We start from the raw sequence: 17,579 nt of genomic DNA, 5'->3' as shown, positions 1-17,579 counted from the left end.
TGAGTGTCCTTGGGAGTGGGGGGTGGCACCATGCCGCTGACGCTGTGGGCAGCTGCCCGGGCCCATTCAGAGCCTGGGACCCAGGACAGCTGTACCCACAGCACCCCCCTGTCGGCAGCCCTGCATATGTCTTTCAAATGTTGTACCTCCTAATAGTAATCCTGCATTGTCCCTGGGCTAAATATCAAGTTGGATGCATATTGGAGGTAATTTACACATAGAAGGCTTTATGAATTTTTGCCATGTACTAAGGAGTATCCATAATAAAAAGTTTTTAACTTTTTTTTGTATGAGCGCTACAAATTCTATTCTAGGTACCACTATAAAACACTAGATACAACCATGGTTACTTGGCTCTAGGCAAAGTTGTTCAATTACATAGTTACAGTAATTTACCGAAGCTAATGGATTTGGTTGGGGCTCTACAACTGCATTCCAATTGTTTAGCCCCAACAAACCGCAGTTATTGGGGATTATGCTTCGGGTGCCTCACACCCCGTACGCATGAGCCCGGGAACTTATTCTATGTGTTATCACCAGAAAACTGCTCATTTTCTGCACAATAAAAATGAGCTATATTTGGATAGCTCAATATACTATTGGCTATTTTAGTCTGTTGTTGCCAATTGGTACATCAACGCCGGCAATTAGATACCGGACAATAACTCTTACCTCCTGCTGACATTATTATATTCTCCCTATATTCCCACTGGTATCATGAAATAGGAACAAGTCGGTTTAAAAATATCATGAACAAATCTTGTCGACCTTTTCTTTGTCGACATTTTGTCAATGTCGACCTAGACTGTGTCGACCTATTGCCCGACAAACAATAGTGGTCGACCTATTGACTGTTGACCTAGACAATGTCAACCAATTGACCAGATGCCACCCTCCTCTTTCCCCGAAACCTAACCCTAACCAGATGCCGACACAGTCTTTTCATCGTGTCGGAATTCTGTTGTTGGTATTCCGACTGCTGGCATCTGAAATGCTGGTTTTCTGAGCAGATCCCCATGTAACAATAGTCCATGGGGATTTAAATTGTATTGACACGTGCTCAATTGGCGAATAGCCTTGCAGTGGAGGTGCTGCTATGTACCCGAGTGGGCAATACTTGTTTAACAGTGATATATCAAGTGGTGTGTACTCAGCGCTCACCTCTTTATGTACTGGTGTTTGTTGTATTACATATTATAGGATGAAAACAATGTGTTAGAATTCTTAAGTATTATTTGCTTAAAAAGTTACTAAAAAGTTACTATGCTTTCTAATAAAACCACATACACTGTAGTCCTAATTTAGCATCATATGCTGAAATCACTATTAAGCATACTTCAAAAGTAGACAAGTATTCTGCATCTATGTATGTGCAGGTAGTGTCACCTGCCACCTTACGCTGCACTAATGGGGAGGTTGGGAGGTACTAAGGAGTTTCATTACAAGGACAGTGATTTTCTGTGGTCACGGTGATTTGCTGTAGTTGCCAAGAGTCCCCTTGTGGGCAGAACAATAACAGCAGACAGCAGAACAATGATAACACAGAAAAATTAAATTTGCATGCTGAAGCTGGCATTAATATGACAGGGCTCACTGAGGGTTTTTCTACATTTTTTTCCCATAAATTCGGCCACATATATTCCTATAGTATGGGAAATGTGATCTGGTTACTAAAAAAAAAAGTAAAAAAAAAAAAAAAATTGGGTTTGGAGTAGTTTTTCATGAAAACCAATCCAAAAGCTTTTTATTGCATTCAGGTAATACTAAATAATGGAAAAAGGGTGTCAAAACACATCATTTTAATAATAATAATTTACAGAAATCAGCCCATGAATATTCTCAGTAAAGGTCTGAAGAACAAGTGTTCACTATAAAAATAACTGTTAATAAAACAAAAATAATCCTTTCCCACTTTTACAGGTATGTCTAGAAAACCCATGAATATTGGCGTGCCCTCAGAGACCTCTGGGAGAGCAGACACCCATCTGGGTGGTGCATGTATAATGGGTGTAGCATGTGCAGTGCATGCAGACCACTGGGCCACAACACAATCTCATTTCTTAAATATTTATCTCTTTCCGGAGTCACTAGCAGTGGACGCACTGCACACATCACTGGAAAAATGGTGCCACTGTCACTTTCAAAGGATTTCCGAAAGCGCAGTAGAAATATCACTGAGAAATGCCATTTCACCAGAGACCTACACATGCACAGTGTACTCCAGAGTCCACCACAGTCTAGTAGTACTCACTAATTGGGGCAGTACGGATGGTGTAATGGTTAGCATTACCGCCTCACTGAGGTCATGGGTTTGATTCCCACCATGGCCCTAACTGTGCGGAGTTTGTATATTCTCCCCGTACTTGCGTGGGTTTCCTCCGGGTGCTCCGATTTCCTTCCATAATCCAGATATATACTGGTAGGCTAATTGGCTCCCAACAAATTAACCCTAGAATGTCTGTGTGCATGTAAATGTAGTAGGGAATATAGATTGTAAGCTCCACTGGGGCAGGGACTGATGTGAATGGTTCAAATATTCTCTGTAAAGCGCTGCGGAATATGTGTGCGCTATATAAGAAACTGTTAGTAAATAAATAAATAATAGTAATAATGTGCTACTGGCTAGAGAGGAGAGAACCACACAGCACATGCCCCTCCCCCCCTATTAATTTGCCCCTGAACAGTACAACTCTTTCTAGTGAAGGGGATGGGACAAGTCTTGATGATGTGATTTATGCCATTGTGCTGTGGTTATCTAGACCTCATAAAGTTAATCGTGCCATTGCACAGAAGTTATTTCTGTCCTCGAGGCCCTCACACGCACCCTTTTAAAGTTCCCTTGATATTATCTTTTAATTTTGCTGCTGAAGGCCATTCTTTGCTACTTGAGAATTCAATTACATTTTGGTGTAATTCATTAAAGCCTGTCCCAGGTGAGAACAAATTGGGGTAAATTTACTAATATTGAAATTCTATTGAAGATGGGATGCTGCTATGGGCAACCAATCAGATTCTACTCATTTAGCACCTTCTAGAAGATATCCCATCTTCAATAGAACTCTCATGCTAGAACATTTACCCTCTAGGATCAAGGATAAATTTGTGGATTCTTATGTTTTTGCTATGGCGATCACAAAAAAAACAGAACTTCTCAGGGATATTTATTTTCTCCTTCCTCCTGCAGGTGAAAAATAATCCCTTATAGTTCCGGCTTTCAGTACTAATTTATTAGCTGACAGTGGTTCAATTAGATGCTATGGTACTTGTTTCTTAGCACGGCGCCACCGATTTCTATTGTATGTAATCGGGTCGTAAAAATCGGGTCAATCACATCGCATGCGACCAAATCGATTTCTTATTGTACAGCCACCCTGATGGCTGATTACAATGTTAAATGCCCCCCCACACCCGGTTTTTAATTGTATACCCACCCTTATGGGTAATTACTATGTCAAATGCCCCCCCATTGTTAACGCCACGATCAACACCAACCTGAAGCGTGGCGAGCGCAGCGAGCCCGCGAGGGGCGGCGGTCTGTGTCCTCCGACTTTTTCATACCCCCACTATCCACGTCGGCGTGGAGTTGATTTTATATAGTGTGGCGAGCGCAGCAAGGAATACATATAGTTGATACGTGGAGTTGATTTTATATAGTGTGGAGAGCACAGCGAGGAATACATGTGAAGTATTACGTGTCCCCTGGCGGGGCTCACTGCACTCGCAACGCTTCGGGCTCAGTGGCTCGCTGCGCTCGCCACACTATATAAGTTCAGCTCCGCACCGACTTGGATAGTGGAGGTATGAAAAGGTCGGAGGACGCGTACCGCCGCCCCTCGCTGCACTCGCCATGCTTCGGGTTGGCGTTTATTGTAATATTGTTTATTATTAACAAAGGGGTGGCATTTCACATAATAATTAACCATCATGTGGGTATACAATAAAAAATAGGGTATGGGGGCATTTAACATGGGGTACAATGTAAAATGGCATGCGATGCCACCAATTTTTAAATTGTATGGGAAGGTCTTTAAAACCCGAAAATCGGGTCTGTCGGGTCCCATCGCATACCTTAAGTTATGGTATACGATGGGACCCTACGGGCGCCGTGCTAGGAAACAAGTACCGATGCTATTTCTATATTTCTAAATTCACATTTCATTTAGGCTATAGGCTGTGAATAGACTGTTTAAAGCAATGCTTAATTTATTCTGCTATGTGTTGTCTTTGGGTATGACTAGATGCAATTAAAGCCACGTACCAACTGTAAATTGTGCAAAGTATGGAACAAGTTTAAATTAACAACTATTATTTATTTATTTATCTACAGTTTCTTATATAGCGCAGCATATTCGGTTGCGCTTTACAATTGGATCTTGTTACTCACATATTATTACTATTGCTTTATAAACAGTTACACTATAGGATATATTGGACAATGTTTACCTCTGCATTTGAATACATCAACTATTGTTTAATGTGCACCCACAAATCCAACCTCAACTTATTTGTTTGATGAAATGGAAGGTTGCATAGACCCACATGATGTGTTGGACATCACGTGGCATAATTCTGCTTATGTTACCTGGCATTGTTACATTATACATGTAATGATATATTGTGTCGTGGTACAGCAGATCATGTAGTGTACAGTATATGGTGATGCAATATATCAGTACATTGCATCACTGATGGACCACACCACAGTTCACATGTGTACACATTTTGGGACTAATTCACAGTTGGGCACATAAGAAGGAGTACCAAGGAGTTCCTTTACACTGCAGGTGGGGAAAATTTGAAATGTGGAGAAATGTTTAGATTTGGGAGAGCAATGTTCTATCTCAAACCTAATTGCAGAGTAAAAATAAAGTTTTTTTGAACCCTTTTATTGCAGCATGGGTTTTCCAGTTGCAGTTATTATTTTTTTGCTCACAACTCAGAATCAGCCAATCTTTGACCAATTTAAGCTGTATTCAAAACAATGGGCTCACTTACTTTTTTCATGTTACTGTGTATGTTGCATATTTGGGACACCTAAGATTGTAAGAGACCTGAAAAGTATAATACTGTACAGTATATTAAAAAGACTACACTTTGGGTCTTCTATTAGATTGCTTGGTACATTTTCCTATGAGTGTTAATCCCCTTGCTGTATTGTTATCTCTCTATTGTATTGCAGCTGAGAACAATAGATGAAAGGAAGCATTTTCTGCGCCTAGGTGTAGAAACTTAGTCAAGATGAGCCTGTCTCTATCGGTATGTCCTGTTTTATGATATTATATAAGTTACATTGATCCTAGCCATCAAAATTTTAGTGGCTGAATAATTGCTGTTATCCATTTAGTTCCAGGAGGAGGCTGGGAGCAGCACAGCAGCTGTACTGTGTTTGCCCCTAGCTGTGAAACTGGGTGACATGCAGTCACAACCACGACATGTCTTACTCCAGGGGGCATGGTCTAGCTGACCTGTGGCTATGTTCTCTTTTCACACATGCCTAGACAGTCTGATGGTCTTATATGAACATGTGTAGGAGTTTGAAGGCATTTTAAGGTATTTTAGTTATGTATGTGTAGGTGTATTTAGCCACTGCAAACAGTGACATTCAGAGCAGGTGAAGAATAACAGCAGGTGACAGCCAGGTACCCTACATGCGTATCATCTACTAGGGTGTGGTATGCCGGCCGGCCGTCAGGATTCCGATGGTCAGTATACCGACTTCGGATTCCCAGCCCCCAGTAGTCCTTGTGGGTTCACTGCGCTCACCATGCTGCACTTGCCACAGGTTCTATTCTCCCTCTACAAGGGCCATGGACCCCACGAAGAAGAATAGCCCCTGTCAGTTGGGATCCTGAGTGTCTGGCATTTAAACAGTTGGGATTCCGATGTCGGTATACTGACCATAGGAATCCCGACTGTCTGGACGTCATGCAGCACCCCATCTACTGTGGGCACTCCAGAACTATATAAAGGCCTGAGGCAGTACTACGACCCTGCAGGTCCATCAACTTTCTTCATCTATAGGCCAAATCCTACAATTTCCTCTTCATTTTACAGTAGGCCAAGAGATCGGTCTCCCCCACATGAAGGCAATATCACCCAAAAGGTGTAGCAATTTCTTCCTGGTGTCATTGCAACATTCTTTTAAGTGCATTCAAATAATGAAAAGGTTACAGTTTTCCTGTATTTTTTTCTCAAATCCAATTTCTTGTCAAGATATTTAATTTACACAGAAAACAAACTTTGCTAGTGTACTCATACAGTGCAATTTTTACACTGTAAATTATAGCATATTTTACCCCAATGAGGCCATCAGTCTCAATCAGCATGAGATCTGAATGTACAGTAAATACCTACATAACTGTAAATAATGAATAATATATATATATATATATATATATATATATATATATATATATATATATATATATACACATACATACATACATACATACTGTAACACTGTAGGGGAATTTGGATGCCTTTTCCTGGGGTAGAAGGCAGCCAACAGCAGCTGAGTAATCACACCAGTCCAATCTTTGTGGTACAACTGGCCGCAACCAGTTTTATTTCAGCAGAAAACAAAATAAACATAAAAGAAAATACCTTGCCTGTCCGGCACTAACTATACACAGGGTGCTCCTAACTGTCACTAAAGAAAAATACAAAGTTTCCCAGTCAACACTGGGTGGCTCACTTGTAAAAGGCAGGTTTGCTTCTCACACAGAGACTCTGCAATCTCCCAGGCAATCCTCTCACACTGTTCACTCTGGCAGCCTTTTTACAGCTTGCTTGCTGATTAGCCCTCTGTGAGACAAAACACCTGTTTCTAAAAGGTGTAGGACAAGAACCTGGGACAAATATACCTGCCCTCAAACACTACTCCAGTGTTCTTGTCACATATCCCCCACCCCTGTTTCGACCTAGGGGCCGGAACACTTGTAGCCCCCAAACAGAAGGTGCGAGACAATGCATCTGCATTAGTCAACTGTGAACCTGGTCTATGTTTGAAATCCTGTAATGCTAGAAACCATCTGGTTACCCGAGCATTCTGACCTCTGTTTACATGCATCCATTTTAAAGGGGCGTGATCTGTCACTAGCCTGAACTGTCTTCCCAAGAGGTAATACCTCAAGGTATCTAATGCCCATTTAATGGCCAAAGCCTCATTTTCCACAATGGCATACCTTTTTTCATGCTCATTGAGTTTCCTACTCAAATAGATGATAGGGTGTTCATCCCCATCTCTGGTTTGGGACAACACAGCCCCTATCCCTACCTCTGAGGCATCTGTCTGTACAACAAATTCTTTTGAAAAATCTGGCGTTATCAGTACAGGTTGTGAACACAAAGCCACTTTTAACGCTTGGAACCCTTTTTTTGCATCAGGGTTCCATTTCACCGTATTTGACTGCTTCCCCTTGGTAAGGTCTGACAACGGCACTGCTGTGGCTGCAAAATTAGGAATAAATTGTCTGTAATACCCAGTTATTCCCAAAAAAGCCCTTACTTGTTTTTTATTCACTGGCCGAGGCCAGTTTTGAATAGCATCGATTTTATTTAATTGGGGCTTAATCAGACCGCTACCAATGGTGAAGCCCAAGTACTTAACCTCCTCCATTGCAAGGCAGCACTTCTTTGGGTTAGCAGTAAACCCTGCTTCTCTGATTGAGTCCAGTACTGCTAACCAAATGGGACCCCCAGTCCGTACTGTGAATTACCACATCATCCAAATATGCAGCTTCATATTTTCTATGGGGCCTCAAAATTTTATCCATCGTCCGTTGAAAGGTTGCTGGAGCCCCATGCAACCCAAAAGGTAACATCTTATACTGAAACAGCCCCTCTCGAACCGAAAAGGCTGTTTTTTCTTTTGCGCTATCAGTTAGGGGTATCTGCCAGTAACCTTTAGTCAGGTCCAATGTGGTAAGAAACCTGGCTGTTCCCAGCCTTTCTATAAGCTCATCCACACGGGGCATGGGGTATGCGTCAAATTTGGACACCTCATTTAATTTACGAAAATCATTACAAAAGCGTATGCTACCATCTGGCTTCGGGATGAGAACTATAGGACTGGACCACTCACTGTTGGATTCCTCTATGACTTCTAGTTCTAACATGTTTTTAACTTCTTTAGAGACAGCTTCTCTCTGAGCTTCAGGAATCCTATATGGCTTTATATGAACCCTGACCCCTGGTTCAGTGACAATGTCATGTTTTATTATGGTCGTTTGGCCAGGTAGCTCTGAAAATATCTCCCTATTTCGGTTGAGAAATTCTTTAACCTGATGTTCTGATCAGCTGACAATGTCTCTGACACCCTCACCGCGGGAAGCAACTGAGGTGAAGACGCCAAAGAGCAAGGCTCCGCTGACAGAGACAACCTATCTTTCCAGGGTTTGATTAAGTTAACATGGTAGATTTGTTCAGGTTTTCTCTTACCTGGTTGGTATACTTTATAATTACCCTCATTCACTTTTTCCAAAATCTCAAATGGTCCCTGCCATTTAGCTAGGAACTTGCTTTCCACAGTGGGCACCAACACAAGAACTCTATCCACCGGAGCAAATTCCCGTATCTTGGCACTCCGGGTATATACCCTCTGTTGAGCACTTTGGGCTTGTTCCATGTGCTCTCTGACAATAGGTACCACGGTTGCAATCCTATCCTGCATTTGTGATACATGTTCAACAACGCTTTTATAAGGGGTGGGTTGTCCTTCCCACGTCTCCTTGGCAATGTCCAACAGCCCTCTGGGGTGTCTACCATACAACAAATCAAATGGAGAAAACCCAGTAGAGGACTGCGGAACTTCTCTGATGGCCATCAACAAGTAGGGCAACAAACAATCCCAGTTTTTCCCATCTTTGTCAACAACCTTTTTTACTTTAATTCATCTTTATTAAATAGTTTCAATTTTTCATAACACATAACTTAAAAAGCAAAACATTCACCAAAACAATACAGACTAACTTAAACATATAAGACAGACAAGACGAGCAATCCTTGGCAAGTTAAATCCAACATTTCATCATAATGTCATTACAGTCATTATTTAAATATATCGTAAGGAAGAACATAGATTCTAGATATCTTAAAGCCGGCAGTTTCTTCTGCTAGAATTCATAGGTCAAACATATAAACATTTTAAGCAAGCAGTCCTAGACCAAGTAATTATCAGTGGATAAATCCTAATAATATTTCGGATAGTGCCCCCCCCCCCCCCCAAAAAAAACAAAAAAAAAAACAGGGGATTACAAAAAGCTGAATCTTCTTTATTACAAAATAGCCGTATATACCTCCCCCATATTATTCCCCATTAAAAATTCTCTAAACCCACACCTTTGAGTAAATCTGAGACAAAGTGCGCCCGTATAAACTTCAAACAGCAGATGTCCACCTGAGATTTTTTTTTTCTCCTCTCCCTCCTTTTCCCTTTCCCCCCTTTCCCTTTTTTTTTTTTTCCCCTTTCCTTTTTAATATTTAATACTATTATTTACGGTTCTGGACTGATAACACACACAACGTCAGTGAATTCGTGAATACAATGCCATCAATTAACCAACGTAAGAGCCAAGGGCCTCGTTTCCTTATAGTGTTTAGAGTTCTTCCACCCACCCCAAACTTCACAGAAAACGTTCAAACAATTACGTGACCTACTAATATTTCTCTCTTGCTCAAAAGTATAATTTACTAAATTAACCCACTCCCTCAGTTTCGGAGACTCTTTTGAGAGCCATTGACGTGCAATTAAAACCTTAACAAGTGCACACAAATTTATAGCCAATTGTCGCTGTGTAGGGGTAAAACAATTATACGGCCAAATCCCCAAAATATATTCTAAGGGAGTAGCATCCCTTAGCGGGATATCACACTGCTTCAAGATTTCACCTACTTGCTGCCATAGCCTTTGTATCTTCTCACATTCCCATATTAGGTGAATAAAATTACACCCTTCCTTATTACACTTAGGACACATATCTCTTTTATTTGAATCGAATTTGCATATTTTTTCAGGCGTCATATACACCCTATGTAAAACATTGAACTGAATTTGCTGTGTTCTTAAAGATGAGGTAGCTAGCATAGGTACTTGAAGTGCTATCTTCCAGCTCTCGTCATCAAAATTTGGGGCATCTCTGGCCCATTTTTCTCTTAGACCAACAAGTTCTTCCCCCTTTAAATTATCCATAACAAATTTATAGCATTTGGAAATTCTTTTCCTCTTTCCCAATTTTTTAAGAAATAATTTAACTGGTGAAGTACAAATATGAATCTCCGCATCTCTATCATGTGTAGTTAATACACTCCTCATTTGTAAATACCGAAAAAACATAGTTTTAGGAAGATTATACTCATTTTTAATGATGCCAAAAGTTTTTAACCGACCTTGCTCATATACTTGGCCTATAGATGTAATCCCATAAGAGCGCCATAACCTTACCCCATATTGATATTCACTCCTATATAGTTGCTTCAGGGAGAATAGGCTCGTATCGGGATCAATTCCTTCTGATCCCACCTTTCTGCTAATCCACCTCCAGATCTTCCTAGCTTGGACTACTATGGGTGGTGATCTCTTAAACTTGGATTCTTCAAGCAACACCTGCAACGGTGTGTATCCCTGAGCGGATTTCTTAATCAATTTTACCAGTTCTTCCGAATTTTCCTGCTCATTTACCCATTGAAGAAGGTGTCCCAGTTGGGCTGCGTAATAATATATTTTAAAGTTAGGTGCGGCCAACCCACCATATTTACGCTCGGTAGTCAGGATCGATCTTTTAACCCGCGGATTTTTATTTCGCCAGATAAAAGAGAATATTATGCTGTTCAGCTTGTTAAATACCTTATCGGTGATGAAGACAGGGGAATGATGAAAAACATATAACAGCTTTGGTAGAACACACATTTTAACCAGGTTAATTCTTCCTAGAATTGTTAATGGTAGTTTCTGCCAGGCTTTACATTTAAGTCTGACCTCTTCAATTATGGGTGTTAAATTATCTCTTATATAGCTACAGGAATCCTCCGCTACTATTACACCTAGATATTTAAAGAATTTTACCAAAGGGGGATAATGGGGTAGCAATTCTTCCTTGCATATATCCTGCCTGATAGCTAGTAAATTGGACTTATTTAGATTTATCGTTAATCCTGAATAATCTCCATAATCATGGATGATTTCCAGAACAGTATCAAGGTCCTTCTTATAATTAGAGAGGCCCACCAATAAATCATCTGCATATAATGATATAATATTATAACCAGGACCCCTAAGGCCATTCCGATTTATCAAATGGTTTCTTAATTTGCATGCCAATGGCTCCATTGCTAGAGCGAATAAATAAGGCGATAGAGGACATCCTTGTCTAGTGCCACGAGAAAGACAGAATGATTCTGACACAAAACCATTAATCAAGATTCTGGCCGTAGGGGCCTGGTATAGTAAGAAAACCCTGTCAATAAAACGAGGTCCAAATCCAAAAGATAGCAAATAAGGCCATTCAATAGAATCGAATGCCTTATTTGCGTCGAAGGACGCTATCAAAGCACCCTCATTCCCCAAGGTTTCTGTCTGGATATAAGAAAATACTTTGCGTAGATTGTTGGCTGTGGACTTCTCACGCATGAAACCGGTCTGGTCTGGATGTATAATCTCGTGAATCATTTTCTCTAGTCTCATTGCCAACACCTTAGCATAGATTTTCGCATCCACTGATATAAGTGAGATTGGCCTATAAGAATCTATCAAGGTTGGGTCCTTGCCTACTTTAGGAATTATGGTAATTATTGCTTCTGTCATTGAAGGGGTAAGTTTACCCTCTGTTTCCATACCTTCAAATGCATGAAGCATATAATTAGCAATACTTTTAAAAAAAACTTTATAAATCTCAATTGGGAGCCCATCCACCCCGGGTGCTTTACCACTGGTCATAGATCTTATAGCTGTTTCTATCTCCTCAATAGAGAAAGGGAGCTCCAACTTTTCCCTTCCTTCCGGGGAAATTATTGGCAGCTGAGAGGTATTCAAAAAGAGTTGAATAGCGGAATCATCTTTAGTTAATTTCGACCGATATACCTCTGAAAAATGCTTTACAAATACTTTAGCCGTTTCTTGAGGTGAGGTTAATATCTCCCCTTCTTCTGATAATATTTTAACCGTCCTTCTGGGTTGGGTATCTGCCTTAATCAAGGAGGCCATAAACTTTCCTGCCCTATCCCCGTTTAAATATATTTGCTTAAGTCCTTTTGATATGCTATAGTTAGTCATGGTATATAGATGTTCTAACCAGTTTTGTTGATCATTTAGCCATATAGTCTTGGCTACGTCTGTGGCATCTCTTAAGTATTGTTGTTCTGACTAACATTTTAACTTCTAACTTCATTGATTTTTCCAGCCACTTCCTTTTTTCCCCAGCGATTTCTTTCATAAGGGTATCTCTTAAATAGGCTTTAAATGCCTCCCAGACTGATGTCATTTTGGCCGAATCAGTATTACGTCTAAAAAAATCTTCTATTTCTAATCCAATATTATCTATACTCTCAAATCTGGTCAACCATGAGGGATGAAAACGCCAGGAGGTGAAACCCCTTTCGGGAGTAAGGTCCAGAGTCAAAACTAGCCTAGAGTGGTCCGAAATGCCACATGGTTTATACTCTACTGCCGCCACATACTTAGAAAAATCAGTTGATATCAATACCATATCAAGTCTAGAAAAGGAATCATGTGCGGCCGAATAACATGAAAATTGCTGCAAATTAGGGTGTTTGTCCCTCCAGATGTCGCACCACCCAACCTGTTTAATAAATTGCGCTAACCCGTGTCCCCTACCTAGGTCTTTTCCATGCATATTCAACCTATCCAATGTTGCGTTCAGTACAGTATTAAAATCACCCAGGCATATAACATATGATTCAGGCCTTTCAGCAGTATATTCCACCGCCCTTCTCAACACCTCATATGAGAAAGGAGGGGGAACATACACCGCAATAATGCAGCATCTCACATCAGAGATCATTCCATCTATAAACACGTATCTACCCTGGGGATCAATTTGGACGGAAATACATTCAAAACATATAGATTTTTCTAAAAAAAAAACGACACTCCCCTGGAGGAGGAAGAGAAGAGAGAATGGTAAGATCTCCCAATCCATGGTCGTTTCAGTGCGTTAACTTTATCCCCCTGCATATGGGTCTCTTGGAGACAAAAAATATCTGCTTTAATTTTTTTACAATAATTCATGACTAGGGACCTTTTAACTTTCTCATTAAGTCCTCGCACGTTCCAGGTTACCAATCTAACCATTCTCAATTCCTGAATCCTCCTCCCTCGTTCTTACTTAAACCATAACAATGTCAATGGTAGTCTGCCAAGGATTGCAACATACAAACAACAAGTATAACAATACTACAACATCCCAATCCCCCCTCCCTGTATAACCTATCCCTTTAGGTATACCTGTACCTTCCCTCTTAGCCAAACCACTCCCCACCATTTCCCCGTGCCTACCCCACATACACTTTAGGGACATTTACTACTAGTCACGAACTAAATTTATGGCGTGCTCAGCTCTCCATATTAATAAATATTAGAATTATTTGACCAGGGATATAACTGAAAAAAAAAAGGGGGGGGGGAAGAAAGAGATTATGCATAACCTCCTTCTCGTATATCCCTGGTGGTCTGATATAATACTGAACAACCCATGTTCCCCCTTCCACCCCCCCCCTTCCTCCTACCACTCCCGCCTCTCCGCGCCAGCATGACTGATTTCATCTTCTTTCCTCAAAAAAAAAAAAAAAGAAGGGAGGAAATAAGATAACATATTATATCAACACAGTTCATCTACGCATCTGATTTGCGCCTGGGTGGTGTTCGTCAAGCCACACCGCTGCTTCTTCAGGAGAATAGAAAAATTTAGCTTGATCATCAACAATAATTCGCAATTTTGCTGGATATAACATCGAATATTTCAAATTCAGTTCCTGAAGTCTCTTTTTGACCTTCTTGTATTTAACTCTTTCCTTCTGTATTGCGTACAGCATGTGCGGAAAAAAATAGATTTTTTTGCCGTTATAGCTCAAATTTTCCTTATATCGAGCAAGCTTCAAAAGAGTGTCACGATCCTTATAATGTAGCAACTTAAGAATAAACGTGCGAGGAGGGCTACCTGGGGGTAGCGGTTTGGTTGGCACACGATGTGCTCTTTCGACTGAAAAAAAGGGAGAAAGGGTTTCCCTTCCAAACACCTGGATTATCCAGTCCTCGATAAACCTCTCAGGGGAACTCCCTTCCACGCGCTCCTCCAAACCTATCACCCGTATATTCTTCCTACGTAGGCGCCCTTCCATGTCAACATTTTTGTTTTGTAGATCAGTAATTCTGGTAGTAGCTGATTTCATTTGCTTCTGTAGGGGCATTATAATATCTTCCAGGGTCGATAGGCGATTTTCTACCTCTGAGACCCGGTCGCGGATCTTTTGGGCATCATCTCTCAACAATGATATGTCCGACTGGACCTTTTCTATCTGGCCCGAAAGTCTTGTCTCACAATTACTCACTGCATTTAAAACCTGCTGTAAAGTCACTTCGTTTTGTACTGGGGCTCCTCCCCCTTTTACTGGGGTAGTTTGTGGTGTATTCGCACCTGAGCTATTTGCCCCCTGATTTTGTGTGCGAGCATATTTTTCTAGTCGTGCTGCGGCAGTGGTTTGACTAGTTTTTCCCATTTTTTATGGGAGGTTTTAAACGATATTGTGAGACTGGTATACAAAATAAGAGTTGACCTTAAAAGGGTATAGAAGACACTTCAGTATAAAAGGATGCCAGTACTTATTTGAGAAGTAACTAATAGTGCAAGTTCTTACGTAGAGACCCACACTCAAGGCCCTTTATTCAAGCAGCTCCCCTTAATATGATATAATAGTAAATGGAAAGGTCTCACCCATAAGAAGCATGAGTCCAGTCAGAGATCCATCGCGTCTAGTAAACCAGCAAGACAGCAAAATCCTCTCTCCTCCGTGACCTGAGGGCAGTGTGGTCTCAGCTGCGGCTCTCACCCGATGCTGGGAGAGATTTCCTCCCCATAGTCACCTCTAAGTGTTTTGAGTGTAGGCAAATCGCTCACGTCCCTCACAAGTTCAGTACATCTGACGGGGGCTCTGCTCACTGTATATTCCCAGAAATGCACACTTCCACCCGGCAGCCCAGCTGAATATCAGGGGGGAGAGCAGGCTGGTTTTTTACCGCAGCACGGCGAAGCGCTCCTTGGGTCTCTCTCACCCTCCCTCACACGGTCGATACAGCTAGCGGGGGCTCTGCTCACTCTACGCTCCCGGAGGTTCACACTTCCACCCGGCAGCTCGGCTGGATATCAGGGGGGAGAGCAGGCTGTTATAACGCTGCGCACCAAAGCGCTCCTTGGGACTCTCTCACCGACCCTCACTTCCGCCACAAGCCAGCCACTGGTCCCTCCTTTTTCCCGTTCCTTCATTCGGTCACAGGTCAAATAGGTAGGAGTAGGGGGTGCTCTGCATATACCGTGCATGGATCACGTCTCCGGGGAGCGTCCTTTAGCAGCGCGGCGGCTAGTGGCGGGGCTTCACGTGGCGGTTAATAGCATGCCGCGGCGGGAGACAGGGTAGTAGCAGGCGGCGGGGGATGGAGGGACGCTGGAGAGCTGACTCCCTCCTACTCACTCACGCACGCCGCCATGGCCACGCCCCTCCAATTCAAAAAACAAAGATGGTAGATTTGTTCAGGTTTTCTCTTACCTGGTTGGTATACTTTATAATTACCCTCATTCACTTTTTCCAAAATCTCAAATGGTCCCTGCCATTTAGCTAGGAACTTGCTTTCCACAGTGGGCACCAACACAAGAACTCTATCCCCCGGAGCAAATTCCCGTATCTTGGCACTCCGGGTATATACCCTCTGTTGAGCACTTTGGGCTTGTTCCATGTGCTCTCTGACAATAGGTACCACGGTTGCAATCCTATCCTGCATTTGTGATACATGTTCAACAACGCTTTTATAAGGGGTGGGTTGTCCTTCCCACGTCTCCTTGGCAATGTCCAACAGCCCTCTGGGGTGTCTACCATACAACAAATCAAATGGAGAAAACCCAGTAGAGGACTGCAGAACTTCTCTGATGGCCATCAACAAGTAGGGCAACAAACAATCCCAGTTTTTCCCATCTTTGTCAACAACCTTTTTTAACATACTTTTTAACATTTTATTAAATCTTTCCACCAACCCATCAGTTTGGGGATGGTAGATAGACGTCCTGAGGTGGGTGACCTTAAACAATTTGCACAATTTTTTCATGACCCTTGACATAAATGGAGTACCTTGGTCAGTCAAAATTTCTTTTGGTATTCCCACTCTACTGAAAACCTGCACCAGTTCCCTAGCTATCGCTTTGGTTGTGATAGTGCGTAAAGGGACAGCCTCAGGATATCGAGTGGCGTAGTCCATTATTACCAAAATATACTGATGGCCCCGAGCGGATTTTAACAAGGGCCCCACGAGATCCATGGCTATTCTGTCAAATGGGACCTCTATAATAGGCATGGGAACTAGTGGGCTCCTGAAATGAGGTCTAGGGGCATGATACTGGCATTCAGGACAGGAAGAACAATATTCAGACACTTCTTTATACACCCCTGGCCAAAAGAACCTTTGTAAAACTCTTTCAGTGGTCTTTTCTGCCCCTAAATGTCCTGCTGTAACATGACTATGAGCTAAATCTAGTACCGTTCTCCTATAAGGTTGGGGAACTACCAGCTGATCCACCACTTCCTCACCCTTTTTGACAACGTGGTACAAAAGCTCATTACAAATAGCCATGTGGGGATAAGAAATCTTGGCACCTGGTACCACGGGTTCCCCATTAACAACCTTAACATTTTCTCTAGCCTTCAATAAAGTAGGGTCCTTTAACTGTTCAGACATAAACAAATCCTTCTTTACCTCCAGATCGGGCACTACTACCTCTCCGTTTCCAGCAAGAGGGTCCTCACTGGACTCTCCATCTGTCCCCTCCCCAGCCAAACTAGCAAAAGGTAAAGGGTCAGAAGGTTCAAATGACCCACATACATCCACAAAATCATTGGCATTAACTACTGGCTCTTCACTTCTCCCATCTGTGGCTAAACGTGATTCCCACAGCTTCCAAAAATGAGGAAAATCCCTCCCTATTATGGCCTCATGCACCATAGAGGGGACCAGTCCTACTTTCACAATTGCTGACCCACAACAAGTTTCTATATGTACTTCAGCAGTGGCATAATGTTGGGTATCCCATGTATACAAGTAACCCCAATAGGTATTTGCTGGACCTTTAAGGGATTCACTAATCCAGCTTTCACAAGGGTAACCAAACTTCCTGAGTCCAGCAAAGCCTCTACCCGGTTACCCTCTAAGAACACATCACACATTTGTCTTTCGAGTTTAGGAGAAGGCACCACAGTAGAAGCTAATCTAGCAAAGAAAGACATTCTGCGATTTTGCATCACATTGCATGGGTTCCTGCGTAACTGGGCAATTAGCAATAACATGACCTGGCATACCACACCTG

The 17,579-nt window shown here is 42.0% G+C and overlaps 1 protein-coding gene across 6 annotated transcripts in view; it reads left to right on the top strand.

The window, feature by feature from the left end:
• The window catches only part of NDP (norrin cystine knot growth factor NDP), an 85,988-nt gene that overhangs the window by 30,623 nt on the left and 37,786 nt on the right, over window positions 1-17,579 (top strand). For 4 of the 6 annotated variants that reach the window (XM_083171031.1, XM_083171030.1, XM_083171032.1 and 1 more), the window contains exon 3: window positions 5,180-5,256. The exons of the other annotated variants lie outside the window; for them this stretch is intronic. The gene's annotated coding sequence lies outside the window, so the exon portion shown is untranslated. The remainder of the gene's footprint in view (window positions 1-5,179; window positions 5,257-17,579) is intronic. 6 annotated transcript variants of the gene reach the window in all.

The sequence above is a fragment of the Crinia signifera genome, chromosome 2 (assembly GCF_055691185.1).
Source record: "Crinia signifera chromosome 2, ASM5569118v1, whole genome shotgun sequence".
In the NCBI taxonomy this organism is placed as follows: Eukaryota; Metazoa; Chordata; class Amphibia; order Anura; family Myobatrachidae; genus Crinia; species Crinia signifera.
Note: the sequence above shows the minus strand (reverse complement) of the source record. Positions and strands in the feature narration are given on the sequence as shown.